This window comes from Macadamia integrifolia, unplaced genomic scaffold (assembly GCF_013358625.1).
Source record: "Macadamia integrifolia cultivar HAES 741 unplaced genomic scaffold, SCU_Mint_v3 scaffold1474, whole genome shotgun sequence".
NCBI classification, from domain to species: domain Eukaryota; kingdom Viridiplantae; phylum Streptophyta; class Magnoliopsida; order Proteales; family Proteaceae; genus Macadamia; species Macadamia integrifolia.
The window spans coordinates 129,544-143,144 of NW_024868218.1; the positions used below are offsets into that span (position 1 = coordinate 129,544).

The window sequence follows — 13,601 nt, forward strand, 5'->3', positions numbered from 1 at the left end:
ACACCTATGTGCTGTAAGCTAATGCCCACTGTCTTCCTCTCTCTTTCCCGCTTTGAAAAATTCCCCATGTCCTTCTTGTATGATATCCATCCCACATCCCATTGATCCCACGAGCTAGCTTACCACACACAGGCAATATACTTATCCCTCTCCCACTAATTATATGAGCATCACTAGTGAAAGTCATTTCACTACACTGCAAGCTAGCAGAAAAACTTCAACAACCAATGGGGGGCAAACCATATGAAGAAGATATGCTTAGTAACATATACTGTTTTTCCATTACACAAACATCAATTAATCCTTGCAACATATGCATTGAAGTCAATGCTTATGGCCTCAAGGTGTGTGCTACGTCATAATGCTTGTGAAAGCTATTTGCATATTTTTAATCATTGCTCTTTCTCGTCTTAAATATGGAATAGGATTTGAAGATTTTTCGATCTGATATAGCCAGGATTGGATTTCATTAATGAGTTGCCTGCATGGTGGAAAAGGAAGGTAATTATTGCAGACTTGAAGGAGATTTGGTCGGCAATTTTTATTTTGATTCTTTGTCAAACATGAAGTGTTCTGAATAAAAGAAGATTTGATAATGTTTATAGAAGGGTGGTTTTTATAGTGAAGGCAATTATGAGGATATCCAAGAAGCATCTCTAATTTCTCATTCTAATATTGCCTCTATAAGGGGTCCGATATTCTCAAAGGCATTGGGTATCAAGAAAATTGGTCACACTCCTCATCGTGTGGTGGACTTTTTCTGGGTCCTGCCTCTTACAAGCTGGACCAAGTTGAACGTTGACGGATGATCATTAGGAGTTTCAAGGAAATGAGAGGTTGGTGGGATACTGTGATCTGTTGATGGGGATCATATTGCTAGTTTCTCTGAATATCTAGGCGCCTCTTCAAATAGAGGAATTCAATGCGGTTGTCATGGGCTTTCAGCTTGCAACGGAGAAAGGCATTCATCGTTTATAAATCGAATGTGACTTGACGGAGGTGGTGGAGTGTTCTGCTAGATAGAAGATTCCTTGGAACTTTTTGTAGGAGAGGACCATTTGGAGATTTTCTTAAATTCGATTCAATGGCTGATGTCTTTGTAGAAAAGGTTGCAAAGTCCAACTGATTTGAACACTGGAATCGCATTCCTGATTTTATCATACCTGATATTATCTGGGAAAAATGGCAGCGTCCTTGATATAGATTTACTTTAATGTCTTTTGGGTTGCTTCATTCCCCTACTGATGGCAATGCCGAAGGTGGCAAATTGAAATAATTTGGTTGTTTTGTGTTGTCCAGGGATGCCTGGACATTAATCCTGTATTATATTTACATTTATTTATTTTTATTTCATGCTTCTAACAATAAGCAAAAAGTATGCTTTGAAAGTTGAGTTCTTGGATGGGATTTGGGTTGGTGACCATGATAGAGATTTGGCAGGAAAGGAAAAGAGTCTAAGAGAGTAACGCAATTAAGGTAATATACCATTTTTTTTTTTTTTTTATAAATACTCTTATATATTCTAGTTTCCAAACTCATACACATCTTTGGTTTTTGCTGGACTAATTATGGGAAAAGGCTGGGTATACCGCCGGTGTACTATAAGATGGTGACCACGGTCTTTCTTTCTCTTTCCCCTTTGAAACAATACCCATGTGACACCGCCCGCTAGCTTACCACACACAAGCGGTATACCTATCCCTCTCTCATTAATTATATAAGGATATATAATGAGATTCATTTGACTGCACTGCAGGCTAGACCAATAGAACACCAACAACCAATGGCGGGCAAGATATAAGAAAGAAGGTGTGCTTAGTAATATATACTAGTTTTCTATCACACAGATATCAATTCATCCTAGTCACATAGAATTAAAAGTCAGTGCTTCTGCCAAGCACCTTACAGAAATCTTGCCCATTTTCCATATGGTTTCTATTAAGTTTGTCTCGAATTCTTGACCCGCTTTGAAGATTGACCCGATCCGACATATTTTGGTGGCGACCCGAATGGGAAATTTTCTGAGATCTGTGATGGAAGCAAAGGGGTTAGGCCGATAGGCCCAAGCCTGGAGCCCATCACTGATCTCGTATGGGGGTGCGCCCCCGCGGTATGGTTCGACCAGATTTACCGCAACCCGATGGGTCGACCCACGATTTTGGAGTATATATAATGTACTGTTGCTTGTTGAGAAAGTCATTGTATTCTAGGGTTTTCACGCAGCTAGGGTTTCAGGGCGAGTTTTTCCTCGTCGCTGCTAGGGTGTAATCTCTCCTCTGCATAGTGAATCATCTTCTTCTTCGCCCGAGGACGTAGCACACCACCTTGGTGTGTGAACCTTGTTAAATCTCTGTGTCGTACGGATCTATTGTCTCTTTATTATTCGCGTTTCTTGGTGTTTGATCTAACCGTGCTTTATACAATACATGCAGCAGCAGATCTATTGTTGTCAAATTGTTTATCTTCCTTGAGGCACTTTATATGTAAGTCATAGTTTTCAAGGTTACAAGAGGAAACAAAAATCGTATAATTCCCTAAATGTGGGTTTAAATGCTTACTAACTGCCCGTTTCTTAGAGATTTTTGTCTACCAAGGATAGCTGGAGAAGGCACCAGAACCTGCAAGATGATTGAATTTCTTCATCAGTAAGATTCATTTTTTTTTTTTTTTTTGGATGATTAAATATATAGAAAGATAGCACAAATGCAAGGACAAGAATATTCAAGCAACAATCCAAAAAGCTTGAGCACCCCAAAACAGGGGGAGTGAGGAGATTTGTAGGTGAGTACTCTGAACCTTTCCTTTAACTTCTGAAGTAATAGAATCCCAGATTTGATGAATAGTTCTAGAACTATTCATCAAATATTTCTTGAAAGTACAGTAGTTATTATCAATAAGGGAGTAGGAAGCACCTCATATGCTCGATCCATGCAGGGTTAACAATAGATGTTGAATATGATGCAGCTCCAGCATACAGATGAAGAGCGTCTAGATGACAGAAAGGCTACAGAACATCTTTGATTTGGTAGGGATTCGAAGAATGTGGCAGTTTGTGGCATCTAATGAAAGATGGATTGTGGGCAATGGAAGAAATATAAAATTCTGGAAAGATAGTTGGATGGGGCATATGGCGATTGAAGATATGGTTGGGATGGAGGGGGTTGAGGGCGTGAATCTGAATGGTTCGATCTCCAGCTTTATTGAAGATTTTAAATGGAGAACTGCTGTGCAATCAAATGTAATGCAAGGGGGGCTTCATATAGTGATTGCCATTAAAATTCCTGAGTATGAGTGCAAGGACAAGTGTGTGTGGAGATTGACCGAGGATGGCGAGTCCTCCACTAGGCTCGCGATGGCATATCCTTCACCATGTCTTAGCGCAAATTTACGCAAGCCATCAGATCCGCATCTGGGCTACGTGGCTTAGCCACAACCCTTGATCTGGTAACTCCTCACTTCTTTTAATAACAGAGAAGTCCTCAACCTTCCAAAAACTAGTGCTAATACTCCCCACTGCCAAATTTTGATATTTGCACAAACACCCCTTAATTGAAACCTCAAAATCTGAAACTCCCCCACCAACACCGAGAACTATTTAGCAAGTCCAATTTGGAATTACCGGACCACCTTCGCGAAAATGATCATAACTTCTTTATATGACTTCGGATCAAGTTTAAATAGAAAGGTCACGGAATGAATAAATTACACTCGTATTATTAGATGGAGAATTCAAATAAAAAAAAAAAAATCATCTTCAATATTGAAAATGCCACAAGTGTAAATAGGCCAAATTTATCAATTTTGGCCCAAAATTCTATACCACTTATCATGAATGACCCAACTCATTCCAAACACTTCATATAACACTGCCACCCCATCGGAGAGGCCGAGGTTACCAACAAGAGCAACTAGAAAACAACACATATTGCATCTCATTGGTGTTGCCACTAGCTTACCATACATGGGCATTATACTTATCCTTCTCCCACTTTTTATATAAGCAACTCTTGTGAGATTCATTTCACTGCATTGTCGGTTAGGCCAGAAAAATTCAACAACTAATGGCGGGCAACACATAAGAAAAATGTATGCTTAGTAACGTATAATGATTTTCTATCACACGGACATCAATTCATCGTCGCCTCGTATGCATTGAAGTCAATGCTTCTACCAAACACTTTATAGAAATCTCGACTATTTTCCATATAGTTTCTACTAGGAAAATTTGCAGTAATATATAGTAAATGCAGTCCAACTGTCACTGTGTATAAGAACGTTTCTTCAACAAGAGATTATGCATACTGCATACAGCTAGCTCTCCAATATCCTTGTTTACTCTCTCAGACTCTTTTCCTTTATTTTTATAGTCTCTTGTCAAGGGCATCAATTCATCCTTGTTTACCAGCCAGATGCCATCCAAGAACTTAGATTTCAAAGCTTCCAACAAATCACCCAACGCAGAAAGTGAATCATCAGATAAAAGGGTTCTTGTTAGATCAAACACCAAGAAACACGAATAAAGAAAGACAATAGATCCGTACGACACAAAGATTTAACGAGGTTCACACACTAGGGTGGTGTGCTACGTCCTCGGGCGAAGAAGAAGATGATTCACTATGCAGAAGAAGGATTACACCCTAGCAGCGGCGAGGAAGAACTCGCCCTGAAACCCTAGCTTCGTGAAAACCCTAGAATACAATGACTCTCAACAAGCAACAGTACATTATATATATACACTCCAAATAGCGGTTCGACCCATCGGGTCGCGGTAGATCCGGTCGAACCATACCCTCTGCTTCCATCACAGATCTCAGAAAATTTCCCATTCGGGTCGCCACCAACATATGTCGGATCGGGTCAATCTTCAAAACGGGTCAAGAATTCGAGACAAACTTAACACATCTCCACCTTGGGTTGAATTCTCCTCCAACAGATAAAAAAATAGCCAATATCTTTATCTTCTCCAATAGCCCTCCAAAGGGCTGAACTCAAACATGACAGACACCAAGTAAGTTCAAGCAATGCTCGAACTTACCAACACATAAAGGCTTAGTCAACATATCAGCTGGATTGTCTTCAGTACCAATCTTCAACACTTGAATATTACCTTGAGAAATTATCTCTTTTATGAAATGATACCGAACATCAATGTGCTTTGTCCTCTCGTGATACATTTGATCTTTAGTCAAGTGAATAGCACTCTGGCTATCACAATGGACAACAGTCACCCCATGATCCATGCTGAGTTCTCCCAACAAACCTCTAAGCCAAATAACTTCTTTAATTGCCTCAGTCACTGCCATATACTCTGCTTCAGTGGTAGATAATGCAACTGTAGCTTGTAAAGTAGCTTTCCAACTAACCGTACTTCCTCCAAGAGTAAATACATAGCCTGTGAGTGACCTTCTCTTGTCAAGATCACCTGCATAATCTGAATCAACATAACCAGATAAATTTTCACCATTTCTCCCAAACTCCAAACAAACACCAGAGGTCCCTTTCAAGTACCTAAGTATCCACTTCACTGCTTCCCAATGAGCTTTACCTGGACATGACAAATATCTGCTCACCACACTGACAGCTTGTGAAATGTCAGGACGAGTGCAAACCATAGCATACATAACAGAGCCAACTGCACTAGAGTATGGAACACGTGACATGTACTCCACCTCTTCATCTGTCTTAGGTGATAGAGCAGTTGAAAGTCTAAAATGAGATGCAAGAGGAGTAGTTACAGGTTTGGCATTTTTCATGCCAAAACGATTCAATACCTTCTCAGTGTACTTTTGTTGAGATAGCCACAGCTTCCCTGCTTTTCTATCCCTCTTGATCTCCATACCAAGGATCTTCCTTGCTGCCCCCAAATCTTTCATCTCAAATTCAGAACTTAATTGTTCCTTCAATCTATTGACCGCATTCCTATCTTTTGCTGCAATCAACATATCATCAACATAAAGCAACAAATATATGAATGACCCATTAGAGAGCTTTCTGAAATAAACACAACAGTCATATTGACACCTGGAGTATCCAAGACTAGCCATAACTGAATCAAACCTTTTATACCACTGTCTAGGAGACTGTTTTAAACCATATAGGGACTTCTTCAACAAGCATACATGGTCCTCCTTATCTTCAATAACAAACCCTTCAGGTTGATGCATATAAATCTGTTCTTCTAGTTCACCATGCAAGAATGCTGTTTTCACATCAAGTTGCTCCAACTCCAAATCATGCATAGCAACTAAAGCAAGTAGGACACGAATAGAACTATGCTTAACAACAGGTGAGAAAACATCATTAAAATCAATTCCTTGTACCTGACTGTAGCCCTTTACAACTAAACGTGCCTTGTACCTAGCATCTTCAACACCTGAGGCAGATTCCTTCTTCTTGAAGACCCATTTGCAACCAACAATTTTCTTCCCTGTTCTCGGCTTCACAAGCTCCCAAGTCTGATTTTTATGAAGAGATTCGATCTCCTCATTCATGGCAATCAACCATTTTGTAGAATCAATTGAAGCAACGGCTTCAGAATATGTTGCAGGCTCACTATTTTCAATTGTATCTGCAACAGACAATGCATAAGCAACAAATTCAGCATGCCCATACTTTTGTGATTGTCTAATATTCCTCCTTGGTCTATCCTTGGCAATGCTGTACCGCTCTTCTTCTTGATTCTCTTGAGCATCATCTCCTTCAGTAAAAATAGGCAACTGGACTAAAGTAGATTGTGCTTTGTTTGAAGATGAACTACCAATTTCAAACTCCACCTTCTCTCTAGATTTTTCTTGACCTTCATCACAATGAATAGGAACTTCTTTCCTAGGATGCAACATAGCAGATTCATCAAAAGTAACATCTCTGCTAATAAGAAATTTTGGGGACTTTGGATCAGAACACCACAACCTGTATCCTTTCACTCCAGATCCATACCCAAGAAAAATGCATTTTTTAGCCCTAGGTTCTAACTTCCCTTCATTTACATGTGCATAAGCAGGACATCCAAATACTTTTAAATTTGAGTAGTCTGCAGGTTTACCTGACCAAACTTCTTCTGGAGTCTTGCACTCAATAGCTGTGCAAGGAGATCGATTCACCAACAAGGTTGCTGTGTTAACTGCTTCTGCCCAGAACTCCTTGCCCAATCCTGCATTTGATAACATACACCTTGCCTTTTCTAACAAGGTTCTATTCATACGCTCCGCCACTCCATTCTGCTGGGGTGTTTTAACAACTGTATGGTGTCTTGCAATACCTTCATTTTTGCAGAACTCATTAAAGTCACCTTCACAAAACTCTAGGCCATTATCGGTTCTCAACCTTTTAATTTGTTTCCCAGTCTGCTTCTCAAGCAAATTCTTCCACTGTTTGAAAGTGACAAATACTTCACTTTTGTGCTTCAAGAAATAGACCCAAACCTTCCTAGAGAAATCGTCAATGAAAGTAAGCAAGTATCTTGCACCAGCCCCCTTTGAAGCAACCCTGGAGGGCCCCCATAGGTCTGAATGAATGTAGTCCAAAGTTCCCTTGGTCCTGTGAATAGCAGTACTGAAACTAACTCTTTTCTGCTTCCCAAACACACAATGCTCACAGAACTCCATTGCTCCTGTACTCTGACCACACAACAAGCCCCTTTTACTTAATGATGTCATCGCTCTTTCACTCATATGGCCTAACCTCATGTGCCATAAATTTGTGACATCTGATTCAGACATAGATGATGAAGCTGTTGCAACAGACCCAGTGACTGTAGTACCCTGCAACACATACAAACTACCAACCTTGATTCCTTTCATCAATAAGAGAACTCCCTTGCTGACCTTCATGACTCCACCTTCAGCTGTATACTTGCACCCATTTGAATCAAGAGTGCCTAAACTGATGAGATTCTTCTTCAAATCAGGGACATGCCTGACATTGGACAAGGTTCTGACAATGCCATCATACATCTTGATATTGATCATTCCTATTCCAATAGTCTTGCAAGAAGCATTATTTCCCATCAACACAACTCCACCTCGAACTGATTCGTATGTGGAGAACCATTCACGATTGGGACACATATGGTAGGAACAACCAGAGTCAAGAATCCATTCATCCTGTGATCTAACTTTATCATCAGTCACCAAAAGCATATCAGACTCACTCTCATCTTCAGCAATACTAGCTTCTGCAGAATCATCTCTTTTCTGTTGATTTTGAGCACCACCACCTGCCTTCTGTTTATTTAAAAGCTTATAGCATTCAGATTTAATATGCCCCTTCTTCTTACAGTAATTGCAGGTTAAATTCTTGTACTTAGATTTTGATCTAGCCTTCTTTTTGTCACCATATGAACCCCTTTCATTCGTCCTCCCTCTAGCTACCAAACCAACACCATCAGATTTATTGGTAGTTGTCAACTCATCATCAATTTTCTGCTTGCTTTGCAGATTCGTTTTGACATCCTCAATAGAGATTGTCTCTCTACCATAAATCATGGTATCCCTAAAGTGCTTATAAGATGGAGGCAGAGAACATAACAATAATAGGGCCAAATCTTCATCGTCTATTTTAACATCTATCCTTTTCAAATCAGTAACAATAGAATTGAACTCAGATATATGGGATTTAATAGAAGTACCTTCACCCATATGAAGGGTATACAGTTGTTGCTTCAATCTCAACCTATTGGTGAGGGATTTGGTGAGGTAGAGGTTCTCTAACTTCACCCATAACTCTGCAATTGTTTTCTCTGAGAGAACTTCCTGTAGAACATCATTCGAAAGACACAACTGAATAGCTGAAAGGGCTTTATCATCCAAATCGCTCCAATCATCATCGGACATAGTTGCAGGTTTCTTCGCCTTCCCAAATAGGGTTTTCTTCAAACCCTGCTGCGTGAGAACAACCATCATTCGAACCTGCCATAAACTGAAACTGATGTTGCCGTCAAACCTATCAATATCGTATTTCGTTGAAGCCATGGATCGAAATAACCAAGAGCTCTGATACCAGTTTGTTAGATCAAACACCAAGAAACACGAATAAAGAAAGACAATAGATCCGTACGACACAGAGATTTAACGAGGTTCACACACCAGGGTGGTGTGCTACGTCCTCGGGCGAAGAAGAAGATGATTCACTATGCTGAAGAAGGATTACACCCTAGCAGCGGCGAGGAAGAACTCGCCCTGAAACCCTAGCTTCGTGAAAACCTTAGAATACAATGACTCTCAACAAGCAACAGTACATTATATATATATACTCCAAATAGCGGTTCGACCCATCGGGTCGCGGTCGATCCGGTCGAACCATACCCTCTGCTTCCATCACAGATCTCAGAAAATTTCCCATTCGGGTCGCCACCAACATATGTCGGATCGGGTCAATCTTCAAAACGGGTCAAGAATTCGAGACAAACTTAACAGTTCTTAAAGGGAAAATCCTCAAGCTTGAGTCATCAGATGCAGAGGCTTTATCAGGAGAGATGAAAGGTGAGGTAGCCTTGAGATGATCACGATAGAAGGTTGGTCCTCAAGACCAGATCTTCAGGATGGTTTCAATTTTCCTTCATGGCGATGTCCTAGTAACAGGATAAGGGTGAAGCTGGTGAGTAGGCCATGCGAAGAAGACGATAGGAATATTAATATTGTTGAATCCAAGAAGATAGTTTCCTCATGTTGTCTTAAAGATTGAAGGTGGAGAGGATGACAATGAAATAAGAGAGAAAATAAGGTATGTTGAGTTCTTCCTCTTTAGCAATTGCTTCACAGGAGTATTTCATGTGTGAGGAGTCTCTTTTCTTTTTGTTTCATTTCCATTCTCTCCACCCATAATCTTAAGACAGCCAGAGAAACCTCTCTTCATGGATTCAACAGCATTATAATTCTTATCTTCCTCTTCACTTGGCCTTCTCAGCAACATCACCCTTATCCTCTTATTGGGGCCTCCCCATGAAGGCAGCTTGAAACCATGTTGAAGATCTGCTCCTGAGGACTCACTTTCTGCTGTGATGATCTCACATTTCAGAATAGCCATCTGTCCTTTCATCTCTCATGATAAACCCTTTGCATCTTATCATTAACGCTTGAGGATATTCCCTTGAAGAATCTTCTTATCTTCTGACCCTCTTTCTACAATTGGAGATTTGTTGTAAGCTTTGAAAGATTGAAAGATTTCACAAAGTACGGAAAGTTCAGCTGGTTCAGGTTCTTGGCATTCCGGAGTGCGAATTTCCCACAAAATATCTGATATATCAGATGTTTAAAGGGAGAGTTAAAAACGATTTGTTGCTGCCTTTGGTTAACAAATACAAAGTGGAACTGGAAGGTTGGAAGGGGAAACTTCTTTCAATCGAAAAAGGGTGGAGTTGGTGAAATCAGTATCAACGAGTTTTGCACTTCTCAGTGTATCTATGGCCATCTTCTATTATTAAAACCATTGAGAAGTAGATAAAATAACTTCTATGCTGAGTTTCTTGGGTTGATGGAAGACCTTTACAGGGCAAGATCTCGTGCCATTCTGAAGCTTTGGATAGAGTCTACTTGGAAGTTGTGGTGATGGCAGTTCAGGGAAATCGCATTCCTTAGTTTGTGATGCAAGAATGGATTGGCATTGCTCAATTTCTTTCCTCTATTGAGTGAAAAATATCTCATTGCTTTAGGGAAGGAAATGTCGTTGCAAACTTCCTTGCAAAGCATACTGCAAAAATTACTCTCGGGAAGTGTTAGTTCTTTCCCTTCTCATATCAAGGATAAAATGATGCATGATGCTGTGACCAGGCCCTCTTTTCAGATTTTATTATTATTGTTTGGTAATTCCCTACTGATGGCAATGTCGAAAGTGGGGAATTACCATTCATTTCGTTGTACTATTTTTTAATTTTCTGATTTTTAATAAAAAATTCCTGGATCTTTAGCGAAAAAATAAAATAAAAAATTTTATTGGAGTTGTGATACTGAAACTTAAAAAGGCTATTACAGTGAAATGGAAATATGTTTGTGTGCCAAAGAAGGAGGGGGTTTGTGAATTAGGAGATTGAAGGACCTAAATCTCTCCCTTATGGTCTTTGCTTCATATAAGTGCAGCCGCTATTTGATTGAAGATGGGTCCATTCGAAGAAAGTACTTCTCATATACTATCCTTCCAGGTATTATAAAAAACTTGGGGTTTGGTGAACTCTCAAGAAATGTCGATTGTTGGGATGGCACTCAGATTCATTTTTTGAAGCATCGATAGCTTAGTGAGTTATCTCTGAAGAATCATTGAGCTTGGGACCTGATCGTATACACATTTAGTGCTTAAGTTTCAGAATTCATTCGGAATGGGTGTTGGGTATTACCTCTAGTTCTTTCTCCTTAATTGATTGGGATATGTAATAAAGTAGCTCAAATTCCTTTGCTTTCAATTCCACTTAGGGATCAAAGAGTCTGGGAGACTTCTACTACTGGTTCTTCCTCGGTGAAATTGGCTTGGAATCTTGTCCGGATTTCAAAGCCTACTTTCCCATGGTTCGGGTTGGTATGGAACAAAGCCCTAATCCTAAAGAATTCTTGTTTTGGTTGGCTATGGTGATTTGGTGATTAAGCGTCAAGTTCCCTTGGTCTCGAGATGAGTCCTGTGCATGATGGAAAAGGAAGAGAACTATTATAGACTTGAAGGAGATTATCAAATATGGAATGAGAGCAATAAAAGAAGATTTGATAATGTGTATAGATGGGTCGGTTTTATAGTGAAGGCAGTTATGAAGGATATCCAAGGAGCATATCTAATTATCTCCTTCCAAGCCTCCCTCTATGAGGGTTTGATAATCATAAAGGCGTGGGGTATCAAAAGGCAATTGGTCACACTCATCGGGTGGTGAAGTTTTTCTGGATCCAATCTCTTCCAAGCTGGATCAAGCTGAATGTTGTCAGATCCTCATTGGGAAATCCTGGCCAAGCAGGGGCTGGTGGGGTGCTGCGATCTGTAGATAGGTATTGGTAGTTTCTTTGAATATCTAGGCATCTCTTTGAATTATAAGGCAGGATTCAATGCGGTATTCATTGGCTTTCAGCTTCCAAAGGAGAAATGCATTCATAGTTTATGGATCAAATGTGACTCAAAGACTTCATTGTATTACTTTACTAGACAAAAGTTTCCTTGGAAATTTTTGCAAGAATGAAACCATTTAACGAGTTTCTTAAGTTCAATTCAATAGTATATATTGCTTTGCTTCCTTGCGGCAAGTACTGTGACTGGTTTTCTTGCAAGAGGGCTTTAAATCCCAATATATCTGAACAGTGGAATTGCACTCCTGATTTTATCATATCTGGTAAGATTTAAGCATTGGATTGCTTCATTTCACTACTGATAGCAATGTCGAAGGTGGGGGATTGAAGTAATTTGCTTGTTTTGTGCTGTCCAGAGATGCCTGGATGTTAATCATATATTATATTTAATTTTTTTTATTCCATTTTGTTGACAATTGACAAAAATAGTAAGCTTGAGAGTCGAGTACTTGGATGGGATTTGGGTTGATGACCATGAAAGAGATTTGGCAAGAAAGGAAAAGAGACTGAGAGAATAATAATATTACAATTTTTTGGTTGTGGGTGTACACCCAACTTCTAGAGAAACAACTAGGTCAAATAAGGGTTGGTTAGATTTCTGGTTGGATTATAGATTTGATTTGGATACTTTTGACACCATGATTTAGCCAAGATAATTGATGTATTCAATGATTGAACTTGTTAGGCATCCTGGTTTTTCAACCGGTGTATGGTGAGCTAGTGGATAACTCCAATTAGGGCACATGATGGATTATGATTGAGGAAAGATATGATTGTCATTTCAAAAAGGAGAAAAAAGAGAGACACAATGGGGCTAGCATATGGTATACCAGTGGCATACCCAACATTTTTCCTTTTTATATTTAATTATTTTTATTAGTAGTTCTTTATAACTATATCTAATTTCATATATATATTTGTGATTGTTTATTTATATTTAGGAGTCCCACCTGGATATAAAATGATAAAGCTTATCTGGTCTGGCTCGTTTCATTTTACCCACCTGGGAAGAGGGTGGGTGTGGGTACACCCAACATGCACTTTCAACCATTCATGTGTTGGCATGCCCACTCCCATGGTCCTCTCATATATCTTGATTTTCAAACTTTATTTCGTCCTTTCGTAAAGAACCTGGGAGTCTCCTTGTCTACAAAGCGTTGATAGGATTTTTAATTTAATTAACCCTACGACTTAAGTGTATTTGACTTTATTGACTCAGGCAACTTAATTGCTGAATTCAATGAGCAAACTTATTTGGGCATCCTTTTTTTTCAGTTTTTAATATGAAAAGGCCAATACTTGTTATATAATAGAAATTTTCATTAGAACACAGTTGGATAAACTTATATGGGTCTTTTGCCGCTTCTAAATCCAAATTAGTTCAAAAGTTGGCTTTCAGAAGTCTGCCTTAGAAGCTTACCCAAAATTGTGCTTCTAGCGATAACAACTTAAAAGGAAAATTTTTTTATGGAGCTTTTTACAACCAAAGATGCATTTAATATATAAAAATAAATATGCATCTAATATATAGAAGGGAGACAACCCATCTAGAGAAGCATTTCTGGG

The 13,601-nt window shown here is 39.3% G+C and overlaps 1 long non-coding RNA gene across 1 annotated transcript; it reads left to right on the top strand.

Annotated features, from left to right (window-relative positions):
* The first annotated feature begins 9,418 nt into the window (after positions 1-9,418).
* Positions 9,419-10,911, top strand: LOC122063832. Its single transcript, XR_006135487.1, has 2 exons — positions 9,419-9,720; positions 9,904-10,911. It is a non-coding gene; the product is annotated as an uncharacterized LOC122063832 (long non-coding RNA).
* Positions 10,912-13,601: the final 2,690 nt, after the last annotated feature.